Below are 16,038 nucleotides of genomic sequence, written 5' to 3'. Positions count from 1 at the left end.
CCGGTGTTTAGCGTGTACCGCAGATGGCGGTCGGCATCGTCTAGTTAGCTAAGAGTAAGTTAGTACTTGTACACTACTAGAGTATTAGTGGGAGTAGAGAGTTAACTTGGCTATGATGGTTATCAATGTGGAAGTTTAGTACTCTATATCTGGATCAGACCTGTTACTTTGCTCTGGATGTTGAATATTTCGTTTAAACGTATGGAATGGGCTGTTATTTTTTAAATGAGTTGTATTTGTCCGCCACGGGTTTAGAGGCTGACTTGTGGGCCTACCAGGTTGACGCGTACACAATTAGGATATGATTGTATGTAGAGAGGATGACAGCGGGGACCCACCAAGCTCATGGCAGTACGCAAGCAAGTGGCTCCTTATTTCAAGCCAATAAAAAATGGCTCCTCCTAATGGATTTCTGACATCTGGATCCCATGCCATTGTCAACGTAGTCAATAAACAAGAGAATTGCACAACGAGCGGCTGACACCAGGGACCCAGCAACTCGCCCAGTTATTTTTGTTTTGGTTAATTTTATAAATGCCACTCCAAATTTGGTGATTCCGAGAAATGTCACTTCAATTTCCAAACTTTGAAAAATGCCATTTCATGCCATTTCCAGTGGCATTTTTTGAAGTCTGGAGTGGCGTTTTACAAAGTTTGCAAATAGCAGTGGCATTTTTCAAAGTTTGCAAAAATTGTAGTGGCATTTTTCAAATTTCAAAAATTGTAGTGGCATTTTTATGAATCGCCATAATTGGAGTGGCATTTATCTAATTTGTTTTTGAGACGGAAGCAGGGTGTCAACTGGGCTGTGCGGGGCACTCTAGCCTGTCTAGACAGCCATTTCTTTTATGTTTACCATAGACCAGCCTAGTAGTTTTTTTCTTCTTTCTGAAAATGGCTAGCCCAGTTTTTTGTGATTTGTCAAGTAAGTCGCTTTGTCAGGCCTGTTGGGCTGCAACTTTCAAGACGAGGAGAGATTCATTTGGCTGGCCAAGAAAATGGACTATTAGTACTGAGAAATGTGTTGTACATTTTTAAAACACATCAAACCGGCAATTAGTTTCAAATTTCCTTTCTTTCATTTTGAGATTTTAGATTGCATTGATTTTTATGCGTGGACAATTTGTTGGATTTTATATTGATATACATTTATTTTTAAAATTAGTTTGAATGTGACTCGAAATTTCGGGATTAAAAACAGTTCAGACCGCACGGAAATATGCAAAATTTCATATAATGTTTTAACCATGGCCACCATATGGGCTGTAATGCTAACAAAAAGAATATGGGCTCCAAAGAAACCTTAAGAATTAGCAAATGGGCTGTAAATTATTAGAAATAATTGCAGATGGGTTGTATGTTGTTTCCCACAGATTTGAGGCTTTCCTAAAAAAAGGTTGACACACAAGCAGTGACTGTTGGATGTCTATCCAACGGCCGTCGTGCTTCTTCAATCTCTGCTCTTCCTGCTCCAGCCGCTCAAACAAGCGCCGGCAGGACTGCCTGCTCCCTCCTCCCGCGGCCGACTGTGCGGCCGCGTAGGCCTCACCGCCCCACTGTACTCCCATCGCCGGCCTAGCCATCCCTCTACTCACCCACACTTGCTGTTATTCTCCGGCGACGGCAGCCGAACCAATCAACCCTTGTACTCCCCACCGCGTGGGAAGTCACTGCCGTGTCTTCCTCGGCTCTGTGTCATTCCCTTTGTAGACCTCGCCGTCGTCCACCGCCCTTGTGCTCTCGGCACGGCGTGGTCAACATGGTCAACAAAAGACATCCATCGAAAGTGGACTATACGTGGAGAGGCTGACAGCTGGGTCCATGGCCGCACACAAGGAAATGCCTCCTTATTATGCGCAAAATAATGTTTCCTCCACCTGACATCTGGGACCCACCAGAAGGGCCTCTGTATTTCACGAAAAATACGTTCCCCCCGTTGACATCTCGGACCCACCAGCTATATCTTCGCACGCAAGGAAATGCCTCCTTATTGCGCACAAAAAAATGAATACTCCCCCTGCTAGCTGGGACCCAACATAGTGGGAGGCTGACTTGTGGGCCTACTAAGTTGATGGGGACCGAGGGCTTTGTCAACTTAGTCAATATGAATGATTCTAGCTCCAGTGACAGTACAATGTCCATCCAACGGCCGTAGTGCTTCTTCAACCTCTGGTCGTCTTGCTCCAGCCGCCTAGAGCAGCGCCGGTCGTGCCGCCTACTCCTCCCTCCTATGGCCGGTTGTGCTGCCGCGGAGGCCTCACCGCCCCCTACTACTCCCACCGCTGACCAGGCCCTGTGGCGACGGCAGATTCACACCGCAGCCGAACTAGTGAACCCTCATACTCCTCTTCGCGTGGGCTTCCACTCCCCCGTCTTCCCCGGCTCTGTGTCGTCCCCTTCCTAGGCCTCGCCGACGTCCACCGCGCTGGTGCTCTCGGCGCGGCGTGGTCAACGTGGTCAAGGAACGACTTCCATTCGAAGAGTATTGTACGTGGAGAGGCTGACAGCTGGGTCCACGGCAATGGCAAGGAAGTGCCTCCTTATTACACGCAAAATAATGATTCCTCCACCTGACAGTAGGGACCCACCAGATGGGCCACCATATTTTGCAAAAAAAAATGTTTCCCCCTGACTGCTGGGACCCACCAGCTACATCTTCGCACACAAGGAAGGGCCTGACAGTCGGGACCCACCTGGTCGAAGCATATGTAGCGTTGTCATTCTGGTCGCGAACGTGTACGTACATACGGTCGGTCTGTCTGCAGGCTGCACCGATGAACCGTGGTCGTGCAAGGAAGGGAACGTATCATAGTAGAGGCGCGCACGTAGCATGTACACGCACATACAGCTGCCAGGGTGCAACAAAGAAAATACGGCCACATACGTACATACGGGCGGAGTCTCGAACGCCTATCGCGCATACGTACGGCCAGGGCTCGTGTACATGGCTGGGTTGGAACAGAGAAACTGCGATGTCGTTGTGATCATCAGGAGCCAACCGGCTTGGACGGAACAGGCGATCGAAACGAGGCCTGGCATACCGCAGAACGGAAGAAACGGCCTTGTGTTTGACTGGCCACGGTGGAAACGGGATCCTGTTCATCAAGAGGGGTCTGGCGTACCGCAAAACAGAGGAAACGGACCTCCTATGGTGGAAACGGGGGTCCGGTTAATCGGGAGAGGTGTGGCGTACCGCAAAACGGAGGAAATGGACTTGTGTTGGAGCGTAATGGTCGAAACGGGGGTCTTGTCCATCGGGAGGGGTGTGGCGTACGGCAAAACGGGACTCCACAGGATACTGTTCATCTCCACTGTTGACCTCCTCCAGCCTCCACGGGCTACTATTTATCCACCATCGACCTCCTCCAGCCTCCAGATGTGATTGTTCATCCACGGGATCCTGTTCATCCAGCCTCCATCCCGCGCTCCTCCACCGGCTATTGTTCAACCAGCCCTCTCCACTTGGTCCTGTTCAACCACCCCTCCATGGGCTACTGTACATCCAGCCCTCCACCGGCTACTGTTCAACCAGCCCTCCACGGGGCCCTGTTCATCCAGCCCTCCACGAGGTCCGGTTCATCCACCGTCTCGATCGATCGGGGTATTGTTCATCCAGCGGCAACGGCCTCTACTACCACAGGGTCCTGTTCATCCAACCCCCACCGGGAACTGTTCATCCAAACCACCTCAACAACACTCACTGTTCATCCAGAGGCACCATCGATCGGCTTTAGTTAGCAGCAGTAGCAAAGGAATCACACTCGGGTTCAGTTAACAGCAAGGGATCGATCGATTGCTCGGGTTCAGTAACGCGTAGCCCGCAGTGCAATCGCTCGGGTTCAGTTAGAGCCCAACGCCTCGCCCGAGTTCAGTTAGAGCCCAATGACTCGCACACACGCGCGTACATATGAGAGAAACGTGCATCGCTCGGCCCCCGACCACCCACCGTAACCGGGAACTGCCCGATATTTTCCTCGCCCTCGCTTCTACCATGGTTTTTTTCCGTCATTGACGGCCCAAAGAATATCATGCAGCTGCGTCTCCGGGCCGCCCAGGATGAAAAGCCCATTTTCTGTCATGATTTTTTGCCATAGAAGTAGGACCCCACCACATCTATGATGATACCAGGTTTTGTCACAATTATTGTCATAGAAGTGTCATAAGTATGACAGAAAAAAATTCGTTCGGCCCAAAATGTCACGGATGTGTCTTTTTTTTGTAGTGATATATCCGTCAAAAAATAGCCGCCCGGCGTATAGAGATGGCGGTGGCGGCCTAGGCAGAAGTTACCGGAGAAGAGGTCAATCCTCGGTCGGTGGGCGGTGGCAGCGTCATAGGAGGTCAATCCTCGGTTTGCGGCGGGAGATAGGAGGAGCTCAACCATCGAGGTCAGCGGCGGCGTGATTCGAGCACATCCATCGTGCTCGATGGCGGGATAGTGGAGGTCAAACTTCAGGCGGCAACCGCACTAAGCTTTGCTCCTTGACCCTGTTGTCTCGGCGTGCCGCCGCATCGCGCTTGTCTGTCTGTTGGGTGGAGGTCGCCGCGCGGCTAATTAATTAAGGTATTCTTTTCGTGAGTGGCTTAATTAAGGTATTCAGTTCCTAAGGGTGGTGTTGTGCTAGTACTCTACATGTAAATTGACTGGCCATTAATTTTTATCATTGCACGTCTACATAACAACATGGAGCGCCCTCAATAATTATTAAAATAAAACATTGTGATTTATGCACGCATCTTTGGGCAGCAGTTAATCTGTGTGTTAATGTTGTTGTTTTGTTTTAAATTACCATTCATGTGCTGCAGATGGGACGATCTCGATGGATAAAGAATCGGAAAACCGCAGATTTTATCAGTGGCGTGACAGAGTTCATGAATTTGGCTAAAAGTACAAAGAGGAGAATTGGTGATGCGGATTACATCCTGTGTCCATGTACTGATTGTGCCAATACATAGTCACATGAAGTTGCAGATGTCCAGATGCCCTTAGTCTCTAGGGGATTCGTGGATGGACATACACGTTGGACCAGACACGGTGAAGAGGAGGTCATGGATGAAGATACCCAGGGCAGCGAGATGCCAAACCCCGATCAGTGTCACATGGATGTTGAATCTAACATCGGGGCAAAGGCGTCAAGCTACCAATGGAACACCGAAAAGCCAAAACGCCCAAAAGAAAACCAAGACGTCGACGTAGATGACGACGATCTTGATATGCCAGATTTTGCTGCTATGATTGCAGATTTCTAGGGCCCAAAAAAGGATATGATTGGGTACAAGGATCTTCCAACCATTGATGCGGACTCCAAGAAAGAATTGTATCCAGGTTGCGAAAAGAAATATTCCAGGTTGATTGCCACCCTGGCACTTCTCAAATTTAAAGCAACAAACGGTCTATCAAACAAGGGCTTCACATAGATGTTAGATGTTTTCAAAGAAATTATTCCGGAAGATAATGTGCTCCCCAGAAGCAAGAATGAAGTGAAGAAAATTGTTTGCCCATTCGAACATGAAGTACAGAAGATACAAGCTTGTGTGAATGATTGTATATTGTACCGTGGTGAGTACAAAGATTCGCGTGCATGTCCCACATGCAAGCATCCACGATACAAAGTGCAATAAAGCAAAGGAAAAGTACAAATTGGATGACAAGATCAAGACAGGAATCCCGTTCAAGTTTGTTTGGTACTTGCCTTTAATTCCAAGGTTGAGGCGTTTGTTTGCAAACCCTAGAGAGGCAAAGAGGTTGCTGTGGCACGATGATGAGCGAATTGCGGATATCTTTATGAGGCACCCGAAAGATGGGGCTCAGTGGGAATTAATCGACAAAAAGTTTGAAAATTTTGCCAAGGATCCTAGAAGTATAAGGCTCGGGGAGTGTACTGACGGGATGAATCCTTTTAGCGATATGAGCATGTAACGCCCCTAGACCGACGCGCCAGATGTCTTCCAGTTATTCGTTGTTATTGCCTTGTCATTTGCTTGCGTGTCGCATCTTGCCATGTCATAATGTGCATTGCATCATCATGTTTTCAAAACTTGCATCCGTCCCGGTCTCCTCGTTCTTTCCGTTGTCCGTTCTGAGCCCAGACACACTTGCACGCGCCCGTGGCACCTCCAAAATATTACTTTATAAGTGGCCAGAAAATGTTCACAGAATGGGATGAAAGTTGGCATGCGGTCTTATTATAATGTAGGTAGGCTGCCTGCCAAGTTTCATCGCATTCGGAGTCCGTTTGACGCCCCAACGGATAACTATAGCGGAAATAGTAGCCGGTCTATCGTCGGACGTTTTCTGTCTCCGGAGATCGTGCCGGGCGGCATTCCTCCTCTCTCTTCTCAGTCCAACCACACACTCGACCTTGTTCGCCTAACCCCTCCTGGCGCGGTGCATTGACCCCTCACGCGCATAAGGCAACTGTCCCTAACCCGACCCGGGCAGTCATCACCGTTGGTTCCGGATCATCCCCAAACGTCCCTAAAACATCACCATTTTCTTATTTGGAATCCCTAGCCTATTTTTCTCGACCACCCAATTTCGATCGGAGGGTCCAAACCTACTCCTTTTTTGTCCCTATGAATAGCCCCCTTTATCGAATTCAGACCAAGACCTAATTTCTAGGGATCCTCCCCTCACCCCCGCCGCCACTCTCTCCTTGGGATCCCTCCTGATCCCCTCATTTTCAGCCAGCCAGTGCCGCCACCCACCTTCTCCTCAATTTCAGCGCCACCCAACCAAATCATGGCCAATCATCGTCCCCGACCACCGAGCACCTCCCACCTCGAGCTCCTCCAAGATCACCACACCGCCCCTACCAGCACTCCACTCGGTCCACCAACACAGCAGCGCACATCACCCCGCGCCATGGAGCTCCAAGTCCGCCGGCTCGCCTCCGGTTTGATCCAGCAGGGAACGGGACCGTGGCGACCTCCCGTGACCAGATCCAGCGCCTCCACCGTCGCCAGCGACCGCGCCACCCAGACCCCGCGCTCTGGCCTGCTCTGTCGAGCCTCTCCTCTACCAGCACCCACCATCACCTCCCATCACGGCCCCGCGCCCGTGCTCCCGCAGCCCCTCTCGTCCAAGAGCTCCACGAGGAGAGGAGCAACAGTGCCCGAGCGCTCCTCCTCGTGACCCGCCGCCCCGGCGAACCACACCGCCGCCGACCACCTTCAGCAGGCCCTTCTCTGCCGCACCCCTACTCCTTCCTCCTTTCATCCCCTTCTCTGGCCACTCAAACTTCCTCTGTTCGGCTGACAGCTCCCCTCCATGGATGCAGGTGAGGGAGTCCTGGATTAGGGGGTGTCCGGATGGCCGGACTATACCCTCGGCCGGACTCCTGGAGCATGAAGATACAAGATTGAAGACTTTGTCCCGTGTCCGGAAGGGACTTTCCTTGACGTGGAAGGCAAGCTTGGCGATACGGATATGTAGATCTCCTACCGTTGTAACCGACTCTGTGTAACCCTAGCCCTCTCTGGTGTCTATATAAACCGGAGAGTTTTAGTCCGTAGGACGATCAACAATCATACCATAGGCTAGCTTTTAGGGTTTAGCCTCTCTGATCTGTGGTAGATCTACTCTTGTACTACCCATATCATCAATATTAATAAAGCAGGACGTAGGGTTTTACCTCCATCAAGAGGGCCCGAACCTGGGTAAAACATCATGTCCCCTGCCTCCTGTTACCATCCGACCTAGACGCATAGTTCGGGACCCCCTACCCGAGATCCGCCGGTTTTGGACACCGACATTGGTGCTTTCATTGAGAGTTCCTCTGTGTCGTCACTTTTAGGCCTGATGGCTTCTCCGATCATCAACAACGATGCGATCCAGGGTGAGACTTTTCTCCCCGGACAGGTCATCTGGAGGCTTTGCACTGCGGGCCAATTCGCTTGGTCATCTGGAGCAAATCGAAAGCTATGCCCCTGGCGATCAGGTCAGATTTGGAAGTTTGAACTACACGGCCGACATCTGCGGAGACTTGATCTTCGACGGATCCAAGCCACAGCCGCGGAGACTGTCACGATGGGCATGATTTAGCTCTGCCACCGAACAGTGCCCTGGAGGCCGCACCCGTGTCCGCTCTGACCCCTAGCTCGGAGCCGATTACACCAACCGAGGATGGGTGGTTAGACACCGCCTCGGGGGCTGCAATCTCTACGGAGATCGAGCCGAACACCAACCCTATTTTCTATGAAGCCCGAGACTCCAAGGAGCCGGACTCCTCTCCGGACTCCGAGCCCTCTACGCCCCGACCGATCTCACCCGATTGGGCGCCGATCATGGTGTTCACCACCGCGGACATCTTTCGGCACTCGCCCTTCGACGATATTCTGAATTCACTAAAGTCTCTCTCTTTGTCAGGAGAGCCCTGGCCGGACTATGGTCGGCAAGGTTGGGATGCGGATGATGAAGAAATTCAAAGCCCACCCACCACCCACTTCGTAGCCACTATCGATGATTTAACCGACATGCTCGACTTCGACTCCGAAGACATCGACGGTATGGACGCCGATGCAGGAGACGATCAAGAACCAGCGCCTATAGGGCACTGGAAAGCCACCTCGTCATATGATATATACATGGTGGACACCCCAAAAGAAGGCAATGGCGATGGAACAGCGGAGGATGACCCCTCCAAGAAGCATCCTAAGCGCCGGCGTCAGCGGCGCCGCTCTAAATCCTGCCAAAACAAAAACGGTGAATCCGGCACGGGGGATAATAACACCCCGGACAGTGCCGAAGACAACCACCTCCAGCAAGATTCAGCACAGGAGCATAGAGAAGCCAGCCCTCATGAGGGAGCGGCAGACAGAGTGGTCGAGGACGATAATTATATGCCTCCCTCCGAAGACGAGGCAAGCCTCGACGACGACGAATTTGTCATGCCGGAGGATCCCGTCGAACAAGAGCGTTTCAAACGCAGGCTTATGGCCATGGCGAGCAGCCTCAAGAAAAAACAGCTACAGCTTAGAGCTGATCAAGATTTGCTAGCCGACAGATGGACTGAAGTCCTTGCGGCCAAAGAGTATGAACTCGAACGCCCCTCCAAAGCTACCCAAAGCGCAGGTTGCTACCCCAATTAGAGGAGGAAGCACCTAAATCACCAGCACATGATGCGGCCGACCGGCCACCCCGTGGCCGTGACAGAGAGGCCTCTCGGCCCTCCACTCAAGCCGCAGCCCGGTGCCGCTCAAAAACTACCAAGGCATTGGAAAATGCGCCAGACCTGCGAGATATATTGGAGGATAAGGCAAGGCAAACAAGATCGATCTACGGATCACGTGGGCGCCCCACGGCACGAGACGATACTCATCACGCCGGATACAATAAATCCGCCCGGGCCGAACACAGTAGACAAAGCTCGTTTGAGCTGCGTCGTGATGTAGCCCAATACAGAGGCGCCGCACACCCACTGTGCTTCACAGATGAAGTAATGGATCATCAAATCCCCGAGGGTTTCAAGCCCGTGAGCATCGAATCATACGATGGCACAACAGATCATGCGATATGGATCGAGGACTATCTCCTTCATATCCACAAGGCCCGCGGTGATGACCTACATGCCATCAAATACCTCCCACTCAAGCTTAAAGAACTAGCTTGGCATTGGCTCAACAGCTTGCCAACAGAATCAATTGGTTGTTGGGAGGACCTGGAAGCCGCATTCTTCGACAATTTCGAGGGCACTTATGTGCGACCACCAGACGCCGATGACCTTAGCCACATAATTCAGCAGCCAGAGGAATCGGCCAGACAATTCTGGACATGGTTCCTAACCAAGAAAAATCAAATCGTCGACTGTCCGGACGCAGAGGCCCTAGCAGCCTTCAAGCATAACATCCGCGACGAGTGGCTTGCATGGCACCTAGGACAGGAAAAGCCAAAATCTATGGCAGCCCTCACGACACTGATGACCCGCTTTTGCGCGGGAGAAGACAGCTGGCTAGCTCACAGCAATAACATGAACAAGAGCCCTGGTAATTCGGATACCAAGGACAGCGGTGGCAGGTCGCGTGGCAACAATACTGAGGATACGACAGTTAATGCCGGATTCAAAGGCTCTAAACCCGGTCAGTGGAAAAAGCCATTCAAAAGAAACACTCTGGGCCCGTCCAGTTTGGACCGAATACTCGACCGCTCATGCCAGATACATGGCACCCCCGAAAAACCAGCCAATCACACCAACAGGGATTGTTGGGTGTTCAAGCAGGTAGGGAACTTAAATGCCGAAAGCAGAGACAAGGGGCTGCATAGCGATGACGAGGAGGAGCCCCAGCCGCCGAACAACATCGGACAGAAAGGTTTTCCCCCACAAGTGCAGACGGTGAACATGATATACGCAACCCATGTCCCCAAGAGGGAGCGGAAGCGTGTCCTAAGGGACGTATACGCGATGGAGCCAGTCGCCCCAAAGTTCAACCCATAGTCTTCCTGCCCGATCACTTTTGATCGAAGGGACCACCCCACTAGCGTCCGTCATGGCGGATTCACCGCATTGTTTCTAGACCCAATTATTGACGGATTTCACCTCACTAGAGTCCTTATGGACGGCGGCAACAGCCTGAACCTGCTTTATCAGGATACAGTGCGGAAAATGGGCATCGATCCCTCGAGGATTAAACCCACTAGAATGACCTTTTAAGGCGTCATACCAGGTGTAGAAGCCAACTGTACAGGCTCAGTTACATTTGAAGTGGTCTTCGGATCTCCGGATAATTTCCGAAGCGAGGAGTTAATCTTCGACATAGTCCTGTTCCGCAGTGGCTATCACGCACTGCTCGGGCGAACCGCATTTGCAAGTTCAATGCGGTGCCGCACTACGCATACCTCAAGCTCAAGATGCCAGGCCCTCGAGGCGTCATCACGGTCAATGGAAACACCGAACGCTCTCTCCGAACGGAGGAGCATACGGCGGCTATCGCAGCGGAAGTACAAAGCAGCCTCTCAAGGCAATTCTCCAGTCCGGCCATTAAACGTCCGGACACCGTCAAAGCGCACCCGGAGTAACCTACAACAAGACCGCCTGGCACGTTCCGAGCAAGTGTAGCAATGCGTCCCCAACCCCAGCCCTCACGAACATGCAAAACCAGTGTTGCGCGTACATAACTACGCTCTAGAAATACCATGGGCACAGGGGGAGGGGCACCATCACGGCACGCCCGAAACGCGGCTTAAAACCGCACTAGGGGCTGCCGATTTCTTAATTTTCTCTTATTTTCAGGACTCCATTCTTCGGAAGGCTTGTCCGGCAGTAGAATTGCAGCATAAACGATACAACCAGGGAAGTAGAAAGCTACGCCGCACTACAGAACTCTAAGGTGGTCTCTATAATGAGAAGTATACCTGTTTCGCATAACATTCCGCAGCTCGCCTCTGGAAAGGACATATTTGATAGTCCCATCTTTTTCTTATCGCACTATTTGTATCGTTGTGCTTTGATCGCAGCTTTTTTTAAACAATGCATAGCTTCCGTCTATTATTGCATTACCTCTTTTTTACGAATATATGTTCATTAATGACATGTTGCACCCGTACACTTTGGTATGGCCAATACGCCAGGGGCTTAAGTACCCCACAACATGGTGTGAGAAGTCCGAACACTTCCACAAGTGCGGCACCCCGAACTTATAGCATTATATGCATCGGCTCCGAATCATGTCTTGGGTCAAATGTTGGGTTTGCCCGGCTCCTATGTTTTGGTACCTTACGTTCCATTATATCGGCTAAGGTAGCACTAGGAGAACTACTGCGATTGTGCCCTAGTTGAGCTGGGCTAAGCACCTCAGTAGAGAAAGCTAAAACTGACCGTCATGATGAGGCGAGAGCTGGTTGCTGTTCGAGAGATTTTCGAGTCCCTAAAGACTTATGCCGCTTAGAGCGAGGAGTCGGCTTTGTCCGGCCTAGGCGTGGATAGCGCCCCGAACTCGGTCTTCCGAACACTAGGGGCTTCGCCGAAATTTAAAATTATAGAATTCTATGGCTAAGTGAGAGTGTTCAAGCATTATAGTCCAATTGCCTTGTTCGTTGTGTTGAGGGCCTCCCTCAAAGGACCCAAGAATGGGAAAAAGAGCGCTCATGTTTATCCCGAACACCCCAGCACTCGTGCCATGGGGGCAGAAGCCGATGACTCGCCATCTCTCAAATTTGATAAATGGCCGCACAGAAGGTAATATTTTAAATTCAAAAGCATTGCTTAGCGCACATGAACAAGTTTTCAGCGCACAGGACAAAACGAGCGAGTTCAGTGAAAAATTACATTCATGGAACATTCATCCGCCACAAGGCGGGCACCCTTCAGAACGCCCTCATAATACATCTCGGGCTTGCGATGCTCCTTGACCAGCGGTGGCCCGTCCTTCACAAGCTTCTCAGCATCTAGCTTGCCCAAGTGCACCTTCGCACGGGCAAGCGCCCTACGGGCACCCTCGATGCATATGGAGCGCTTGATGACTTCGAGCCTTGGACAGGCCTCCACCAGCCGCCTCACCAGCCCGAAGTAGCTCCTAGGCATGGCCTCTCCAGGCCACAGCCGGACTATGAGGCCCCTCATGGCCTGTTCGGCCACCTTATGGAGCTCGACCAGCTGTTTCAGCTAGTCGCTTAAGGGCACCGCGTGTTCGGCCTCAGCATACTGAGACCAGAACACCTTCTCCGTTGAGCTTCCCTCCTCGGCGCGGTAGAAGGCGGTGGCATCCGACACGCTACGGGGCAAGTCTGCGAATGCTCCTGGAGAGCGCCGGATTCGGGTAAGTGACAAGTAATTCACTTTTACGTGCTTGCTTTGCATAAAGAATGCCTTACCCGCCGCTACCCTTTTTATTGCCTCAATCTCCTAGAGGGACTTCTGGGCTTCGGCCTTGGCAGACTTGGCATCTTCAATGGCCGCCGCGAGCTCGGACTCTCGCGTCTTCAAGTCAAGCTCCAAACTCTCATGTTTTTCATGAGCCTGGAGCTCTTGCCGCACCTCGCCAACCTGCGTCTCATGCTTCTCTAGCTCGGTGCGCTGCGTGGCCGCCCTCTTTTCGGCCTCGGACAACGCTTGCTTAAGGGTCGCCACCTTAGTTGTGGCCCCTACAATAGCCGCATTAATCCTGTAACTTTTCGCAATTGCACCTTTCACATATTTCAATAAGGTATTTCTTACCTTCCTTCTCCTCGAGCTGCTGCTTGGCTAGGCCGAGCTCTTGCTCGGACCGCTCGAGGTTCTGCTTCAGCGCATCCACCTCCGCAGTCAGTGCGGCGGAGGCCAACAGCGAAGCCTGCATACGCATATTGACTTGATTATGTTAGACTCCTGCGATTATTAGATCCTCTATTTGGCTTTTCTTTCCGAACGCCGAATAGAGCATCAGGGGCTACTGTCTATGCTATAATATTTTTACATATTCTTTACTTACCTCAAAGCTCGTCGATGGAGGCGTCGTGAAGCGTCTCCAGCAAATTGTCCGGTGCCTCCGGTTGGACAGAGGTCACAGGCTCGGTAGGCATGCTCCTCTTGGAAGGAGGCTGCCTACCGGAGTCCGGAACCGTTGAAGGTTCCGGCACGGTGTCCGGCTCAAGGCCGGACTTGGATCCCTTGGGGGTTCTATCCCCTTTACGCCTGGAGTCCAAGAGGTTGCCTTGCGGCGCCTCCAGGACCACCTCCTCCTGGCTTGGAACCTGTTGGGACGCCACCTCGGCGCCGTCCGTAGGGTGGGGGGAGGAAGCCGTCGGAAGCGAATTCACATCCGACGAGTCCAGGCAGCCGGTCGACGACTCGTCGAGCCCGGCCTTGGGAGGACTGCACAATCATGTTCGACGTAAAGAAAAGTTGTGCAATGTGGGAATACTATGAATCACTCTGGTATCCGGATACTTACGATTTCTCCAGGGGCTTGGCCCTGTGCGGCCACTCCTCTTCGCCGTCGTCGGTCTTGGTGGAGTAGTCCAGAGGAGGGGTCTTCCCCCTCTTGGACACTTTGGCCTCCCCGGTTGGGGCGACCTTCCTTTTCTTCCCTCCCCCCGCTGGGGGGAGATGTCTCTTCTTCCTCCTCCTCGTCTTCATGGGAGGAGTGCGCCTTGGAGTCATCGGATGGTGAATCCGACACCTCCTGGCGCCGGGCACTCTTTCGAGTCCCCGTGGCCTTCTTCTTGGCCTTCTTCTCCGGCACCACGTAAGGAGCCAGACAGTTGATTTGTCCGGACGCCTCCTGCCAATCCTGTCAAAGGTAAGGGAACTTAGATCCCGCATGGAGTCAAACTATGAAAAACAAATACCCTGTAAAAGGTGAAAACAGCTTACCGCACGAGCGTGACGCTGCGTTCTGAATCCGCGATCCTCGGTAGCGGATGCGGGGGCCTTGGCGCCCTTGAAAAGCAACTTCCAGGCATCTTCGTACATCGTGTCGAAGAGCCTGCTCAGAGTTCGGTGCCGCGCCGGGTCGAACTCCCACAGGTTGAAAGCCCATTGTTGACACGGGAGGATCCGACGGATGAGCATAACATGGACTACGTTGACAAGTTTGAGATTCCTGTCCACCAGAGTTTGGACGCATGTTTGGAGTCCGGTCAGCTCTCCTTTTTTACTCCACGACAGGCCCGTCTCTTTCCAGGAGGCGAGCCGCATAGGGGGTCCAGCTCGGAACTCGGGGGCTGCGACCCATTCAGGGTCGCGCGGCTCGGTGATGTAAAACCACCCCGACTGCCACCCCTTTAGGGACTCCATGAAGGAGCCCTCGAACCATAGGACGTTGGGCATCTTGCCCACCATGGCGCCTCCGCATTCTGCTTGGGTGCCGCGCACCACCTTCGGCTTGACATTGAAAGTCTTGAGCCATAGGCCGCAATGGGGGCGGATGCGGAAGAAAGCCTCGCACACGATGATAAACGCCGAGATGTTGAGGACAAAATTTGGGCCCAGATCGTGGAAATCCAGGCCATAGTAGAACATGAGCCCCCGGAAAAATGGGTGGAGAGGGAAGCCCAGTCCACGGAGGAAATGGGGGAGGAACACCACCCTCTCATGGGGCCTAGGGGTGGGGATGAGCTGCCCCTCTTCGGGAAGCCGGTGCGCAATGTCGTTAGACAAGTATCCAGCCTTCCAGAGTTTTTTGATGTGTCCCTCCGTGACGGAGGAGACCATCCACTTGCCTCCCGCTCCGGACATGGCTGGAGAAGGTTGAGGTGGGGTGTGCGGACATGGGCGCTGGAGCTCGAGTGCACGGAAATGGATAGGCAAAGGAGGAAGAAGGCGTGGATGAAAAGGTGGATCCTTATTCCCTTATATGGGCAGACGCGACTATGCGCCCCCACCAGCCTGGTAAAACTCGCTTATCTCCGAAGCGCCGTAGTCAATGGCACGGTTGGGTTACCCACACCCGTATTGATGAGAATCGCGGAATAAGGGGACATGATCTCTGCTTTAACAAGACGTGCCAAGGAAACCGCCTCGCTAAACGCGCTGAGCTGGGATAGTAAAATGATTCGAATGAAGACTTGGCCATGGTGTGATGTCACGCTACGGAATACGTCAGCAGATTAGATTTGTGTAAATATTATTCTCTCTATGGAAATATGTGGAAACTTATTTTGCAGAGCCAGACACTACCTTTGTGTTCAAAATCTTCTATGAAGTACTTGGAGGACGAACCCGCCTTGCAATGTCGAAGACAATCTGCGCGCCGGACTTGTCGTCATTGAAGCCTGGTTCAGGGGCTACTAAGGGAGTCCTGGATTAGGGGGTGTCCGGATGGCCGGACTATACATTCGGCCGGACTCCTGGAGCATGAAGATACAAGATTGAAGACTTCATCCCATGTCCGGAAGGGACTTTCCTTGGCGTGGAAGGCAAGCTTGGCGATACGGATATGTAGATCTCCTACCGTTGTAACCGACTCTGTGTAACCCTAGCCCTCTCCGGTGTCTATATAAACCGAAGAGTTTTAGTCCGTAGGACGAACAACAATCATACCATAGGCTAGCTTTTAGGGTTTAGCCTCTCTGATCTCGTGGTAGATCTACTCTTGTACTACCCATATCATCAATATTAATCA

The sequence above is a fragment of the Triticum urartu genome, chromosome 1A, assembly GCF_056163025.1.
Source record: "Triticum urartu cultivar PI428250 chromosome 1A, HENAU_Tu73, whole genome shotgun sequence".
NCBI lineage: Eukaryota > Viridiplantae > Streptophyta > Magnoliopsida > Poales > Poaceae > Triticum > Triticum urartu.
This window is presented reverse-complemented; position numbering follows the sequence as displayed.